The 16,374-nt window shown below is 39.3% G+C and overlaps 1 protein-coding gene across 2 annotated transcripts in view; it reads right to left on the bottom strand.

Annotated features, from left to right (window-relative positions):
• Positions 1-16,374, bottom strand: part of CNTN1 (contactin 1) — a 260,047-nt gene that overhangs the window by 173,186 nt on the left and 70,487 nt on the right. For both annotated transcript variants that reach the window (XM_074563570.1, XM_074563654.1), the window contains exon 2: positions 7,008-7,053. The gene's annotated coding sequence lies outside the window, so the exon portion shown is untranslated. The remainder of the gene's footprint in view (positions 1-7,007; positions 7,054-16,374) is intronic.

Below are 16,374 nucleotides of genomic sequence, written 5' to 3'. Positions count from 1 at the left end.
CACCCCTCATGCTTCTGTAGAGAAAAGACCACTTCTAACAACATTTCTTTGGCCAAGCAGATTTCCTTTGCCACTACTCAGATGAAAAATGTGTCCAGCTCTCCAGAAATGCTCTGCAATTAGAGTCTCTGGTGATGGCAGACTCAAGTCTATTAAGAACATCAGATGATCCAGCTAACACAAATCTCACCTACAGCTGTGGAAACCACCTTTCTGATCCATTAACTACCCCACAGCTGACCTCATGGGAGAACATGCAGCGAACCTGCTGCCAACCTGCTGCCAACAAAGTTCTTCTCACCAGGAGATCGGCACAGAGTAGACAGTAGATGGGCTCTATCCTGTCCGCACCCGATGGGCATCCAGAAGCTGAACTCGTAATACTATTACTCAAACTAATATTAGATTTTTCTGTGTTACTTCAGCAGCAGCACAGTGATTCCTAAACTAATTTGCAGAAGTCATCATTGAAATCTTAATGTTGTTTTGGCACTGACTGTTTTCATGGCATTTGCAATGCTCTGCACTTAAAGGGAGGTGCTAATTACTTTTTGAGAAACTTTAAAAGGTTAGAACAGTAGCCAACATACACTGCATATAAGCCAAATACTTTACAGGAGATTATTGAGAATCTCTGAAGATTATTCTGTACAGAAGAAAATAAAATCACCAAACCTATTGTACCCCGCAGAATAACTAAAATGGATATCATGCGGAAGAGACCAATACAATTAAAGCGTACCTTGCTTATGTATATGCATGAATACATGTGTGTAGACAAATAGATGTATGCAGATGACAGAAAAAAAGACATAAGGAACAGTTAGCAACACTGCTGTTTAAATTACCATGATTCAGGATTAGCAGAGCACATGTAACTCAGCAATTTGTTATACCCCATCTGCAAAATCAGGCAGGCACTAGTGAATCATTCATAATTCATACTTGGATCACACTTTTATCTAGCTCTCCGTTACAAAGAAATATGTTTCTGCTATCCTTTTTCAATTTTAGAATGGTATTATTTTAAAGAATTAGCATGAAATCTTTTTTATAAAATGTAGCCATATCCCAGAAAGCTCTGAAGCAAACGCAGCGAGGACCAGGAAACCAGCTGAACATGCACTTCTAGTGTGAAGTTTTAGCCATCCCTGAAGAGATAAGCAAGAGAATTATATACGAATACATAATTATCCTTAGAATTAATATGTAAGTTATGCTTTTGTATTTGGTATAATTAGAACCAGTACATGATGTTAGCAAAGTCATTACTAGTACTCTGCATTTAATCCTTGAACCAATACCTCAAAAGGATGTTAAAGACTAAAGAAAAAATTCTAGACATGTCACATAGTCACATTCATGAAACTTGCCTCAGGCAAGACCTAAAGAACTTCAGCCTATCTGGTTTATCCAAAATAAAGCTAAGATGAAACAGCACATTCCACAAATCTCGTCAGAATAACAGATTTCATCCCATCTATAATGTTTCAATGTTTAATTTATTTTATTTTAAAATATATTTTAACACAGGGTGGGATTCATCCAGCCTATCATTAAAAAAGTCTGTAGTGTAAACCTTAATCTCCGATCTTTTTATCTGGTGTTCCTTCATAGTTAATGAGCATTTTTAATAGGGCAAGTATCAATAACTGGAACATCTTACTGAGACGTCTTTAAAAAAACCCCATGCAGTTAAAATTAATGTCTGCATCAGGGAAAGCTTCTGTGGTTTCAACTGTCTAGGGATTCCTTTTGCGTTTTAAACTCTATGAATCACTACTGCTTCGCATCAGTCTTGGAAGCTCCAGTACGCAATTTTTTGCAGAGTTAGTCTCTTTTTAGTGAAAAACATACACGGTTCTTGATGCGAGGTGAAAAGTCACATATCCAAGATGTCAGTCCTGCAAGGACTTTTGGTACACTCTGTTTTCAGCCATATAAATCTCTTCTTGTTTACTTATGAAAGCCAGGAACACGTAAGTGCCTTAATATCTTGCCTTGATTCAAACAGCTTTCAGCACACCTGTGATGTAAGTGCCTGATAGAGACCATTCCTTCCTCAAGAAAAAGAGGTGATATCCGTGACTCGACCCCAGCATTCCTATCAGCAGTCGGCTGAACAAACCTCTGGATAACCTTCCTCCCCCTGGCCCTGCCCAGGGAGTGCGGGGTGCTGACAGGTGAACTAGGGGAACGTTCTGAACATCTGCAGGGATCCTGCTCCTAATCTGCAATAAATCACGTTGTTTGTGCAACAAGTACTCCTTTTGAGCAAAATACCAGCTTAATTTCCTTCGCAAATGAAGTGCTATAGGTTATTTTGGAGACTTGTATATGCACTCTTTGTCACTCCAGTTACTGCGTTTCCTCCAACGCTACTGGCTTTCCTGACCCAGTCTAGCAAAGACGTCTTTGCACACTCCCAATTAGGAAACGTCTATGCCTGACCCTCAGTATTTGCTGCTGATTTGATAATGATCCTATTCAGTGCTTCACAATAGCTAAGTATATGCTTCGATATTGTCCCTAGCAAAGTCAAAGGGTTTTATCGCTAGGTGCACTCAGGAGGTGTAGCATGCCCGTCACATTTCATCCCCACGGGTGGTGTAACAGTACCGAGGCATGTTAAGAAACTGCAGTGGTAACCACATTAAAACAGGTATGTAGCTACGAAGACAAACTTTAAAAAGAAAAATTAATTGTTGAAGGCACACAGTGCTACCTACTCACAGTAAAATGAGTTGAAGACAGAAATACACTTGACTCAGGTGGTCTTAGTAGGACGTACCTTGTCTTTTCGCAGTCCTTACTGCGTCAACCACCAGAGGAAATTACAACCCTGAACAAAATTTTTTGAACAGAAAAAGGGCACGATAAATTAGCTGGGCTGTCGCAATGTATGAGTGTATCAATCAATAACGCAGCCTCTGCAAATTTACAACAGTTTTAATAGAGAACTGCTGTGCATAGTGCTATTGTTTGAAAAAAACCTGTTAGTTTTCTTTCTAAAAAAAATAAAATTTCAAAAGCACAATAAACTACACTGTTAGGAAAGCTGGTGCATATCCAGCACAGCTCACAGGTGAAGACCTTTCCTGAAGACAATGCTCTACATTTACATTTCTGCCAGTTGCACTGGCTGCTCCGTGAAGAGGAGCAGACCACTCCAACAATACAGCTCAAGGATAAGAATGTGGAGCAGCAGGGGCCAAGGCAGTTGAGTAATTCATCTCTCTTGAGAGGAACAAGACACGATTGCACTCTCTGTACTGGCTGGCACAAACTCTTCAACAACAATCTACTATGTGGAAAACAGACTGGCCTTTGTACTTTGTTTATGCCTTTACCAAGAGCATTGCTCTTAAAATACTTCGGTAATTCGAAAGTAATGCCTCCGATAAAAGGCAGCTGCATAGTTATAGAAATTAATGCACAATAAGTAGAATGTATCCTCTGAAAGCTTCTCCAGGAAAATGTTGATTTGAACTGCTTCTGCTCATTCAAACACATTGCAAGATTGCTGAGAAGCATTTAGTCTGAAACAACGGTTACATCCAAGCACAGATCTAACTCTTTCATACTTTGGGGCCTTGCAAACCTTACTTTAAATCGAAAGGAACTGCATTGCATCGTAGAAATACAACAATATATGGAAAGCATTACTTTTTAGTATCTGGATATTTAATTAGCTTATAGCATACTTCAAAGAACTTTGTTAGATGAGATGCTACAACTGATGCAATAATTAACACAGTGCCCTTACTCCTCCTGAATACCCACCAGAAAATATACTTGCCTCTCAACTTTCTCTTCTAATACATGACAGTCATCGTGCCTGGTCATATCACAGAATCATGCCTTTGAATCAGACTGTGGAAGAGGCACACAGTGGGCACCTTGTGCTGCTTGCCTGCAGCCAAACGGTGTCCTTCTCAGCGTCGAGTCCTACCAGAGAGCACTTTTCTGCTGCAGCTCAGCACGGCTCAGCATCTCCCCCCGTCCTGAACCACACACCAACAACTGGCAGATCCTTCCCGAGGCTGTCTAATCCCATAAGGTCAGAGAGTAAAAGGGAGGCTGCAATGTCGCATTACGGCTGCACTGCCCTCCCCCCAGCCTGTCATTTTACATGACAGGCAGTGTCGTAAGATGGTGATCAGAATTATACGCTTAGCATGTGGACTGCTCCCTCTCCGCATCCCAGGAGCTCAGGAGAGAGCCATGCAGGAGACAGGCAGCTTACTCCCAGCTGCTTCCTTCCCCGGGGAAAAGTTCTGGCTGGGGAATTGCATATAAGACATCACACCTGACCTGTGGGCTTGCTGCAGCTGCACAGACCCACAGCCCTACCTGATGTCCCAGCGGGAGAATAAGCAACGTTATCTGCCACTGCAGGGAAGTGCAGACTCCTGCACTTCCACCTCCCACTCCTCCGTAAGGCCCTTTGTCCTTCATTTTGCTTTTTTTGTTTTTCAGCCAAAGAATAAAAGTAATATTCATCTTTAACTGATGGCAGTTATAAATTAGAAACAGCAGGAGACCGTGGCCATTTCAAATGAAAACAAAAAGCATCAGGTATATCCAGCTGCTCCTGGGATCACGAGTTCATTCGTACAGAACAATAAGCGGGAGAATTGTCGTTCTTTAATCAGAAAGTAACAGCATGTACCATGCCAATTATGGGCTTATTGGTAAGGAAAGTATGACGACATGTACACGGAAAATTGAGTGTGAGGAACAGTGCAACAAAGGTGGATAAAATCTTTCTCAAACAGAAAAGGTGCATTTGATGGACCTCATCTCAGATACAAAGCAAGTTTCAGGAATGAAAGATCTGTCTCATGAACACTTGTCCCAAGAAAAAAAAAAGATGTAATAAGTTGTAATAAGATGTAATAAGCAGAGGACAGAACCCCTATGAAAGTCTGCTTGCAGCAGCGTGCATTGCTACAGGTTGAGAAGCGCGCTCTCCTCCCACATTGCCACACAAGGATGGCTAATAGCTCTGTCAGATCTGGCTGATAAGAAGCTCCACCTATACCTGTAAATCAAATTAAGAGCTTAAGCACAGTTTCTGTAAGGAGCAGAACTATTACAGTCTGGTAAGAAGCTAAGCACAGTGTAACAGTATCCCATACTCAGTAAGGGGTAAGTGAGCTTTATCCCATACTCATCATCCGAATGGAAAAACACTCACTGACATTCAGGAACTCTAATCAGGCACTGGAATCACAAATAACTACTAATAAGCTGCACTTATGTCTTTGTTAGTGTAGAAATCAGCTTTTTAGTATGTAAACAAAGCCAGTGAACAGAAGATTTAGCTCCGTCCAGAGATTATGTGATAAATCAAGGTCCAAAGACATGATCTGAAAAACACTATTTCTAAGGGTAGAAATCATGTCTGAAATCACGCCTACAACATATGCCATTTCACTAGCACTGAACAATACGGTATACTAAAAGTCAAGTCATTGTACTTTGGAAACAGACAAAACAGCTAAACATTTGACTCTATAAGAATGAATTAAACAGTTAAAACAGATTTTGGACTATTTTTCAAAGAGGTTAGCTAACGAAGACTACAAAATTAAGTTTGATCTACATTAATTTGTTCATTAAATTAACTGAAGCAGCATGCAAAATAGAAATGCAAGGAGGCATTTCACAAAAAAAACACAATACATAGAATAATTATTGTTATTTTCTTTATAATGCACAAATCCCTTGTGTTCAGTACTACACAAATATTCAACAAAACAGTTTTTCAATATATCATTCAAAGACATCAAGTTTCAGACTCCCAGAACAATTTGGGCTAGAGGCAGATATCCACAGGACTCACTATAGTACTACTCTGAGATGGTGCCTTCCTTGTCTAGCAGCAGAAAATTAATGAAGTTATAGGAGGTAAAAGACAAAGAAGTTTAACATGTCAGTGCTAAATAACTTTAAGCTAAGGAACCATGTTTTGCCATTAGAAGCCATGACTTCCTTTGGTCCTGTTCTACAACAGAATAGTGCATCTCATTTCAGGCATTTCAAACCATACACTGAAAACCATTTCCAAAATTGTGTTAAAATGTCTCTTGTTTATGTTCTCACTTGAATGACAGTCTTAGGAATATACATTAACTTAATGCATTCTTTAAGTGACCTTCAGGTGGGATAAATAATGCCTGCATACCCCTAATGAAAATCTAAGCACACTGCTATATGCAGCTAGATGGATCAGAAATCACTACACACAGCTCAGCTGCCACTGTTATTTCAGCTGTCCATCTTACCAGACTAGCATCATCCGAGGCACGCAGTGTTGCTTATTGCAGTGCAACATGACTTTATAGGTAGCCCAAAGTTGGTCCACCTTCATATAGTGAATACAGTCATCACTGGGCTATGGCTTCCAATTGCCCAGCAATATGTATATCCAGAGCCAGGTCAGGAAGGGCTTCTTTAGCCTGCTCTAACCTGATCAGTGGGTACCATTAGTGGGTAACACTTCCATGTTGCAAACACATACACACTGTAGAACCCAATAGGTCATTTCTGAAGAGTCAACAAAAATACAGATCAGGTCTTATGCTTCTGTATTATATATACAAAAAGCTCATTTGGTGTGGTTTTCATGGCACTCAGAAGTACAGAGTACTCCAGCCTTCCAACAGAAACTGATGGATATACATATCAAATATCAATTCAAACCAGAGAAGCACTTGAATCAAAAAACCTTGCCAGCACACCGAATGCTAAATTGTTATATTTCCATATAGCTAACATTTAAAAACTAACCACGCTGATGAGATCAAAAGCACAACACTGCTTCTGTGCATTAGTTCAGCATAAATTTCTGAATTAACAATGTTTTTACCACTTTTTCCATTGCACTGGGACTAATCATTTGCTAATAAGAAGCTCGTATTTTTCCTTTCATTACTTAAACATGGTAATAAATAATTATTTTAAAACTGGATGTAAGAACTGAAAAGAGAAAAGTCACCAACCTCTAATAAGGTGGAGTCTTTTTCAATGCAGATCCAGACGCAGTATCTAGAATTCAAAAAAGACGGGGTTCAGTTGTTTGCTCAACTCTCAATTTTTCAGTTACCAGTTCTGTTAGCATTTGTTATGCATACCTTCGTGACATTCTCTTATAATCAGCTTTTCCCAGATGTTTCCTGAAATTCATAAACATGTGGGTTTCCAGATAGTCACTTTCTTGCATAAAGATAAGACATATTAATAAAATCCCACCATAATTAAACTTTAAAAGCCGAGTGAGCTAGTGGGGTTTTAATTTTCCTGATTACTTGATATACAAGCTATTAAAGAATGCCTTTAAAAATAAGCTTGGGCGCACATTTAGCTATTTTTAAAGTCATTAATACCTTATCACAGAAACGTGATCCTAGAGGTCTCTCCTGCAGTATTTTACACTGAGATGCCCACTCAGATACATGCTGGTATACCACCACCAAAATCCTGCTTTCTCTAACACATTTAATTCTTCCCTTTACAGTACCTCTTCTGATGCCTCCTTATATTTGCCTCCATCCAGCAAAATTTGGCATGCCCTTCCAGAATGATTAAAAAAATATTTCCTCAGTTTTTGCTTTGATTTCTTCTTCTCAAACCTTCTCCAAATCACAGCTGCAGATACTGTCAAATTACCTCCAAATCTCCATTTCCTCTCTTAGCAGTTTGGGTGTAATATCCACTATACGCCTAGATCAGTGGATCCAAGGTAGGAACTACACTACACTGGCACTGCTTCCAACTTTTCAAACACTGCCAAGATCTAGCGCAACCCAAACACATCATATAATAGAGTACTCACTTCAGAAGCTGGCTGCATAAACTAACGGATTTCCAGCTCGCCCCCATACCTGTATTTCCTTTTGTAACTGCAGTTCATCCCTATTATACAAAGAATTTTTAAGTTGTATTAATAGCCAAATGGACAATGATTTAAGTATATGAATGGGAGGTACAGAATTTTTTAGATGAATAAAGTCCAATTGCTAATTCCATGGGTGACATAAAAGACTCAAGTACTCAGGCTCCAAAGCTGTACTACTATCGGTAGCTTAGTCAAGGTATGCTCACTACTCTGTTTCTCTTGTGCTCTGATTTACTGCAACGCAAAATGAGGTCTGCTCTTCAGTGATTTGATGACCATTTACAAGATTGGAAATGTAGTAATTTCTCGAAGGCTTCATTACATTGTGTAATTCTACTTCTTTCCACATGTCTACGTAAAGAGACACAACTTTCTTGTGGCACCTTATCTCCGTGAGTTTAATGTCACAGTCTTTTCACTGTGCTGAGAGGACAAAGACAATGACTGTACTTCCAGACTCATCCCTTCTCCCTCTTATAAAGTAAGTGTACATTGGAGTTTAATCCTTCTGCTGCTGCTGACCTGGACAGAATATCAGAATATTCCCCATCTATAAGGAGCATTTGTATTATTTCTACCTCCTTGTAAACTACTCCTGAGAATCTGTGGACAAAAATAATTCAAACTAATCTTCAAGAGCCACACAGCCAAAAGGACTCACTTTGTCATGCCTACATTTCAGTCTCCATTCACTCCCTTGCTGAGTACATATTTGCATGGTTATAAGTCTTCATAACTCTGAAAACTGGTTTTCAAGCAACACATCTCAAGTAGGAAGTTCTTGGAGTAAGAAGTTATTGAGTACATCATCAGGATAATGCAACATATTCTGTCATTTTCCCAACACTTAATATGAAGGTTTACATGTTTGCTTCATAATGTATTAGCTGGGATGGAAAATAAACACAGAAAAACCAACCTCAAGGTTCTGAATGGTTTTCTCAAATGACAAGCATTTAAAGAATGTCAATTTCACAATGTATTTTTCTAAAGTAAAGGCTTGAGAGCTATTCCCCACCGCAGCGCAACACCCTAACAGTGCTATGCAATAGTCTTTCTATAATATTCTATATATTATTTTCCAGGATCCATCTGTGTTACACCAAACTCTGCACTTGTTCTTAATAGCTTTACATTCATTTATTTCAACTGAAGCTTACAACTGCTATGCAACGTAGGAAGCAAAGAAAGGTTTAAAGAAATCAACAGACATTAATTTCTTCCACAACAGGGCAACCCTTGGTTAGAGATAAACTGTGATAGCTGTTAACACCTTCCTTCCCTTTCACCAGTAACTCTGGATATTACTGCTCCATCATTTGTGAGTATTTCACCTCTGAAGTTTTAATTTTACCTTTAGAAACCTATGTATTGTGGAAAAGCCTGTCAAACCAAGGCAGTTGCTAAAATAAAAAGACAGACTATGGACATTAGGGAACTAGAAATGCCTTTTCCAGGTGTGAAATGCAGAGGGACTACAGAAAAACTATGGGGCAGAGAATTGTGTCATTTTGATTTAGAACACAACATGGATTATCTGCAATGGTGCTGTTATTGGCGGAAAAGATTAAATATCCAGGAATAGTCAAAATGGTAATCTTACTTGCTTATATAGTTAGTGTAGGATCATCATAATTTTTAAACTAATCTGCTGAAGAACACAGTACACATCATAGACACAGGGTGAGAGGAGTCCTTCTAGCTCAGTGTATTGACCTGGGCAATGGTGAGCGCTGTGTGCTTATGGACAGAATGTAGGAAACAGGATGAAGGATTTTTGCTCTGCTGTACTCTACACGACTTAAATGAGAGAGAAAAAAACACACCAGTAAAACCAAACACAGATTCAGAGAGGTCTAAAAGTGAAAGAGCTCTGTAGGCCTGTTGCCCACAAATATAAGGGAGACAGGCCTATAAACTTGAGTATTTTTCTGTCTTTTATTCTCCAGAAAGAGAATTTGTTGACACCTATTAAAAACCCCTTTCAACAAACCAGGCAAGTGCTGGCACTTTGAATGTGCCCAGGCAATACCCAGGCTTGGAGACCAGTGACATCCCAAGGGATGTCCTGTCTCGCTCCTGGGTGGCAGGTGACACTGCTCAGACCTCTGTGCTTGCCACAGGCACAGCGCATGGATGAAGATGCTCCAGCAGCATTCATTCCTGGTGACAAAATAAGCCGTCTTCACAGACCACTCTGAGAACCTTCACAGCGTATTTTCATATACTCTTTCATATTCAAGCAACGACACTGGAAATGTCATTATTTGTATCTATTGATATGTATTGACATGAATTGAGCCACTGAGTCATCTGGGAAAGCTGTGGTACTTCCGCCTGATGTTTTCATTTTATGAGAACAGGCAGACAATATTGCATCAGGTGTTCAAAAACATGATTTGATTATTTCAGCTCATAACATAATGAAGACAGGCAGAAGATTATTTTTTTTTTCAATTTTATCCCACTTTTCCCATTCACAGTGGGCTGTAAAAGATAATGAAGTAATTTTCTTGAATCTCCATACATGAAAATTTATAGACAACCACAGAGAATTTTAGATCATCTTTGCAGATCTAAATTCACTTCTTCAGCCTCAACCACAGTGTGAGGCAATAGAGCGCTGCGATGGAGGAGTGTTACTGCTGAATTCAATAATGCCTAAGCCATCGTAAGTAGCTCTTGAAAAAGCCACTTGCGGTCTCTGCTTATCAGAGGGACCCGCCAGTTCAGCACCAGGCACTGGTTGTGCACAGCAATGGCAAAAAAGGTTCATTATAAATTAACCTCTGCTCAGAAAAAAGCTTTTTTTTTTTTAATACTTATTGTATATATATAAATTAATTGCAGAGGACACTATAGGAAGAATATGGCATGCAAAACATCACTCATGGAAAATAAACATGGAGAAAATGAGAACTTTACCAAACTGAAAGATGATTGATTTGTTTATATCAGAAAGATACTATTATCTACTTAGGAATGGCTTCTGGATGAGAACATAGTATTCAGAGTCCTGCATAAATACAAAATGCCATGATTTTTGTGCATGTCAAGGAGCTTAGATTTTCCAAGCTCCAAAGAGCTTGGAAAGGTGTTATCTATCTAGAGATATTAAGGTTCAATTGAAAATGAATACACTAGTTTGTCACGCTAAAAAAATGACCTTAGTACCAACCATTAGACGAAGCATTTCTAAAGGCATAAATTGCATTCAGATTTAAGCTCTGACTCAGAACGGTATGGACCTCTGGCATTTTTCTAGTAGCTTTTGTCAAAGCTGTTAATTTGCCTCCTTTCCAAAGGAGCCCTCCTCTGCTTTTTCACCTAATCCTTTTAAGTATCTGTTTTCATGTTTGAACGCATATGGCCTTTCCCACCAGCCCTTCACAAAAAAAAAACCTTGAAAACTGTAAAAAAGATTATGTAGCTTAGCTCTTTCTGTAGTCTGTTATAATAGCTAGAAAGTTCAAATTGCTCTTACCACTTACGATAGAAAATGAAGCTAACAAAAAGCTCAAAAATTACAGTGAACAAGAAGCTATATTCAAAAATGTATAAAAGTTCTTCCATATCTTTCAAAAAAAAAGTAAAGCTAATTCTTGCCCCGTCTATGCATTACTCAAGAAGAGAAGCCAGAATGAGTACTCCTTGAACTACACAAACAATAGGCAAGAATATAGTTTCATAGTGACAGCAAGAATATAGCTTCAGTAAAACATAGGAGATATGACCAACACAAAAATAGTACAAAACACTAGATGAAAGATCCAGCTTTGTGGCTTGAAAACAGAAACAGAGTAGTATTTAAGAAATCTTCCCTTTTTGTCCTCTTTAAGTTACAGTTTGGGTAGTAATGTCAAAGATATACCTAAAAAATCGTAGGTGCCACACAAGAAAGACACCAGTCAAAAGCACCCATAAATTCATCTCACATTGTCAGAAAATTATAAATTAAATGGTTGGTTTGGATGCTAATCGAATTTTACATCAGCTGCCTAACTTTAGTTCCCGTCCTTTAAGCAATTTGTAACGCACACGCAGAGCTTATTCCCTTCTTATCCTTTTTCTTTTTTTTTAATTTGGATGTCAGGAAGCTGCTTTAGCAAATGCTTTCCTCATGTAAAAGAAAAAAACAATTACAAAATATAGAACGCACAGATTCCTACTGTCTGTGATCCTTCCGCAAATGCTACAGAGGTAGCACTGGAAAACCCAAAGTAGGTTTCCCCACCAGACTGTGAGCCTGCAAACCCATCAGCGCACTCTCACAGCCCAACCCTGGTTCCAGAAGCAGGACAGTCAGGCAGCAGTCTGGAAGTGCTGGGGCTGGAGACAGAGTCACCCAATAAGGTACGCCTTGCCTAAACCATCACCCCATGCACTGTGCCATCTCCTCCCTTCTCCTTTCCCAGCATAAGCCCCTCTGGGAGACCTTCTCTGACTTTCCAGTCGGAAGAAGGAGGCATAGTTCCTGCAGAGGAGCAGAGTCCCAGCCCCTTGGAGAACAACTTTTCTGTCTACTCACTCTCACTGCATGGGCAACCACAGTGGATGCTTTCTAACTCCTAAGTGCCTTGCTCTGCTGCACAGATTATCTTCTTCTAACATGGTATTTTTGAAAGCAATTTATCATATGTTAATTTTTTCTATCTGAATTTACTGAAGGCAAGTGAAGTTATAATGGTAATACACCCACCAGTCACAAAGAGTCAAAACAACCTTTTGCAATAACTGCTCCATGGAGGCTGCGTGTCTTAAAGAACAGTTTCAGAATTTGCTGAGGAACAGAAGGAACAGGAACACGAAGAGAGTCTCTTGCCCCTGCCAAAGGAAATCAGCAAATGATTTCACCTGTGGCAGGATTTCTTGTATGGAGGTTTTGTCTGGAACAAGCAAGCGATTACTCTTCCAGAAAAACAGGCAAGTCACAGAGGTCAGCAAAGTTGGAAATTTGACCAAGTCGTCTTCCAAAGACCTCACTCAGGTTTTCCAGGAAGTTCTAGAAACTTCTGTTTCCTAGAAAATCTTCTCTTCAACCTTTAAATGGCATTTTGATAATCTATTTAATATGCAGGTAAACCCAACATGCAATCCCTCGTAGTGAATCCCTCATTCATTTATAAGAAATGTGTTCTTGTTAACTGAATTCATCAGTTAAAAAATAAGACAGAAAAATATGTATTTATTTAATTCAGAATATTTTTCCTGAAAGTTTCAAAAATGAGTTCCTCAAATGTAGCTGTGGTTTAAGAGGCTATGGCATAATCTGGCTTGATTAAACCGTGTATTATTTCAACACAGAAATCCTGAAGCAGGTAGGAGTCATACATATACACCTAACATGTCATTCCCATACATACATATTTTTGCTGACTTACAGCCACATTGCAATCGAGGTTTCTTTACTCTGACAAGAGATGCAAAATTGTTATGAAGAAAAAAAATGCACACTAAGAAAAAGAAATGGGTTGGTCAACTGGTATATACAATTCTGAGAATATTGAAAATATTTCTGTTTCACCAGTCATCCTTTCAAAACCAGTATTCTTTAAGAAACTTTACGTAGAGCTATAAATATTGTTTGGTGAAGTATGCTCACCCAAATTACCTTCTTTTAATGGGTAAAATCTAAAATTCTTGTACAATTACTATTGAAGAGAGAAACTTTAAGAACCAGCACCCAGAAAGTAAAAAAAAATAAAAATTAACAAAAACCCCATGCAAATACCTCAAGGATAAGCTTACCAAATCTAGAAAAATAACCTGACACACAAAATATGATTTATTAAACGTATTGTTCAGGTAAATCATCAGAGAGTCTATTTTAACAAAGACATTTTTAGAAGGGTAGTCACTGGAGTTTTAACGCGTACTGTATTATCTGACTGGGGAAAATCTCCATGAGCAAAGGAATAGACAGCTCGTCTTGGTAAGCATTTTGCAGGTACTGCCCAGATAGTATCCGTCTCTTACAAGGAAGAACCTCCCAGTGAATGTTTTGACTAAAATGATCAGCAGTAAAAGTGAACAAATGTGAGATTTAAGTTGTCATCTTTCAACTCTGGAAAACAGGGTGTCATTTTTATTCTTTACTTCAGAAAGAGCTTTACATCAGTGCCACACAGCAACAAGAAAAAAACAGGGTATAAGTTTAATTTCTTCCGCCCGAGATTTGTGATGCAGACGCAGAGTTGAGGGTGCCCACCTCACCCTCCCCCAGGAAACCTCTACTGCTCTCAGAGCACCTGTTTGATTTGAATCTATTTACCATGGACATGCCCTAGTTTTGATGGATCCTTAAGACGACAGAGGGGACTGAGTACTGGCTCCCTGCCACCTACTGTAAAACACAGACCATCACCAGGAGGGACTCCCAAAACCTACCTGGTGTATCCGCCTTTCCTGGCTCTGCAGTCTGTCACAGCTTCATGGAGGAGTAGGGAGTTTGTTCAAAACCCTCTTACAGGGAATTATTTTAGTATGCCTGCCGGGCAGGAAGACCTCACCATCAAGTCTCTTTCAGGCGGAAGCTATTGTAGAAGTCACACCAGCTTTCCTTAAGCTGCGAGTTAACCTAACTAAGCTCAATTGCTGAAAGCCAGGCTTAGATTCACTTGAAAAAAGCTGCATTCACATGAAAGTCTGCATTAACATAAAAAATCAGATGCAAGCTAAATATTCAGAAAGCTCTTTCATTCCAAATTTCTTTCCTATTTCCAAGGGTTATGAAAACAAAACCTGAACTTCTCCATAAGCTATTAACTGTAGGATCACGAAAAATCACAAAATTATCTATAACCCTAGAATAAAACCAAACTCTAAGCGCAGCATAGGAAAATACCAGAGGCATCAGCCTGTAAATACAAATCACTGTGTAAAGGAGTGAGTCAGGCAAAACCAGTTTTAGCGGTAGCAAACAGAGAAACAAGCATAGTGTGGAACTGGGAATCAATGAAGTAAGCCAACTGTGCTAGAAAACCTGTAAAAACATCTCCAAGTGGACTTAGGAGAAGGCAGTAAGGGCTCTCCACTGCTAGCATGAAATTCCTCCTAGAGCCACCATGCTAATGACTCACCATAACCTCAGTCATTTGTCCCCTCAATTCTCATTGAAAAGTATCACCACCATCAGCACAGGGACCCAGAGGATGCTGGAAGGGTGAGCGTAACACCAGAGACAGGAACAGGTACTAGAAAGTCCATGTCTTAATTGTATTATTAACCATAATGATGGAGCTGGACTAACATAACAGCTGTACTTTGATTAGAAGACTTTAGTTAGCCTAAAAATAAACTCAGCTCCACATATCACTCATTGCTCCCTCCCTCTCCCTGTAACAGGAGCACAACACCTGCAGCCCCGGGCGCAGCACCAGAGCCTTGCATTCATCAGAGCTCGTGCAACAGGCAAGAGGAAAATATGCTTCCAGCTGCCACCACTGAGTTACGAGGTTAAGCAATTTTTAAAATTGCGTTGGTTCATCACGTCAACATCTCATCATCTTCTACTACCTGCAGGCTGTTTCATTAGATACTGCAAAGGAACTAGATCTGTGAGCAGTGGAGATCCAAGCTCTTGCCTTTCTACAGGCGAGTCTGTTGCGAACGCAGGCTGTAAACAAGGCAACTTCGCAGGGCAAAAGAGAATGCTATCAATGTGCTAAAAGCCTCAGCAATGCCTGCTCCCCATTTATTCCAGATTTAACTCATGGACAAAGCTAGAGTCACTGCTTTTGCAAGGAATTAAAACTGAGTATTATTAGTTATGCATTCATAGTGGAGGTGCATCACAAAGCAGACAGGCAGATACGGTTCCTCAACTAGAAATTACAAAGGCTCTTATCCTGAAAAGATTTACTCTATTCACAGAAATAATCCTGCAGGACTGGGATCTTATTTAGTCTTTCTTCAGAAATTGAGCCTATATGAACAGAACATAGATAGTGCCTCCACTTCCAATAGCAAGTCATTCATTTTATATCATTGTTCCACCACTAATTTAGCTGTAGTGTTGCTAAGAGGATTTCCAATATATTAAAATATTATAATTATTAAAATAATATACGCAATTTGCATTTGAACAGCATATTGTCTAGTCCAAAAAACACAGCAGGAGATCCTCTCCATGTATTAGGAAATCCCTAACTTACCACTATCAGGCAATGATGTTACCCAGCGGAGAGTATGAAATTCTGTTCAAAATCTCCTTCTTTAAACCATTCTTGATGCAAGAGAGAAATCAATTCTGGCAAGGACAAAAAGATCTGCCTGTGGCAAGCTAAGTATACGTATGAGTATCTTTTGCTGTAAATGTAAAAGAAAGGTTAAAAAAGGAAAAACAAAGATGCTTGCTATTTGACAAAGACAACACAAAGTTTCTTCTTTTTGAGTAAACCACCCTTTGTTCTAGATACTTTTCAAGTTGGTTTTGCTAGTGTTGCTCCAGAAACCATGTGATAACATAAACT

The sequence above is a fragment of the Larus michahellis genome, chromosome 1 (genome assembly GCF_964199755.1).
Source record: "Larus michahellis chromosome 1, bLarMic1.1, whole genome shotgun sequence".
Classification (NCBI taxonomy): Eukaryota; Metazoa; Chordata; class Aves; order Charadriiformes; family Laridae; genus Larus; species Larus michahellis.
This window is presented reverse-complemented; position numbering and strand designations above follow the sequence as displayed.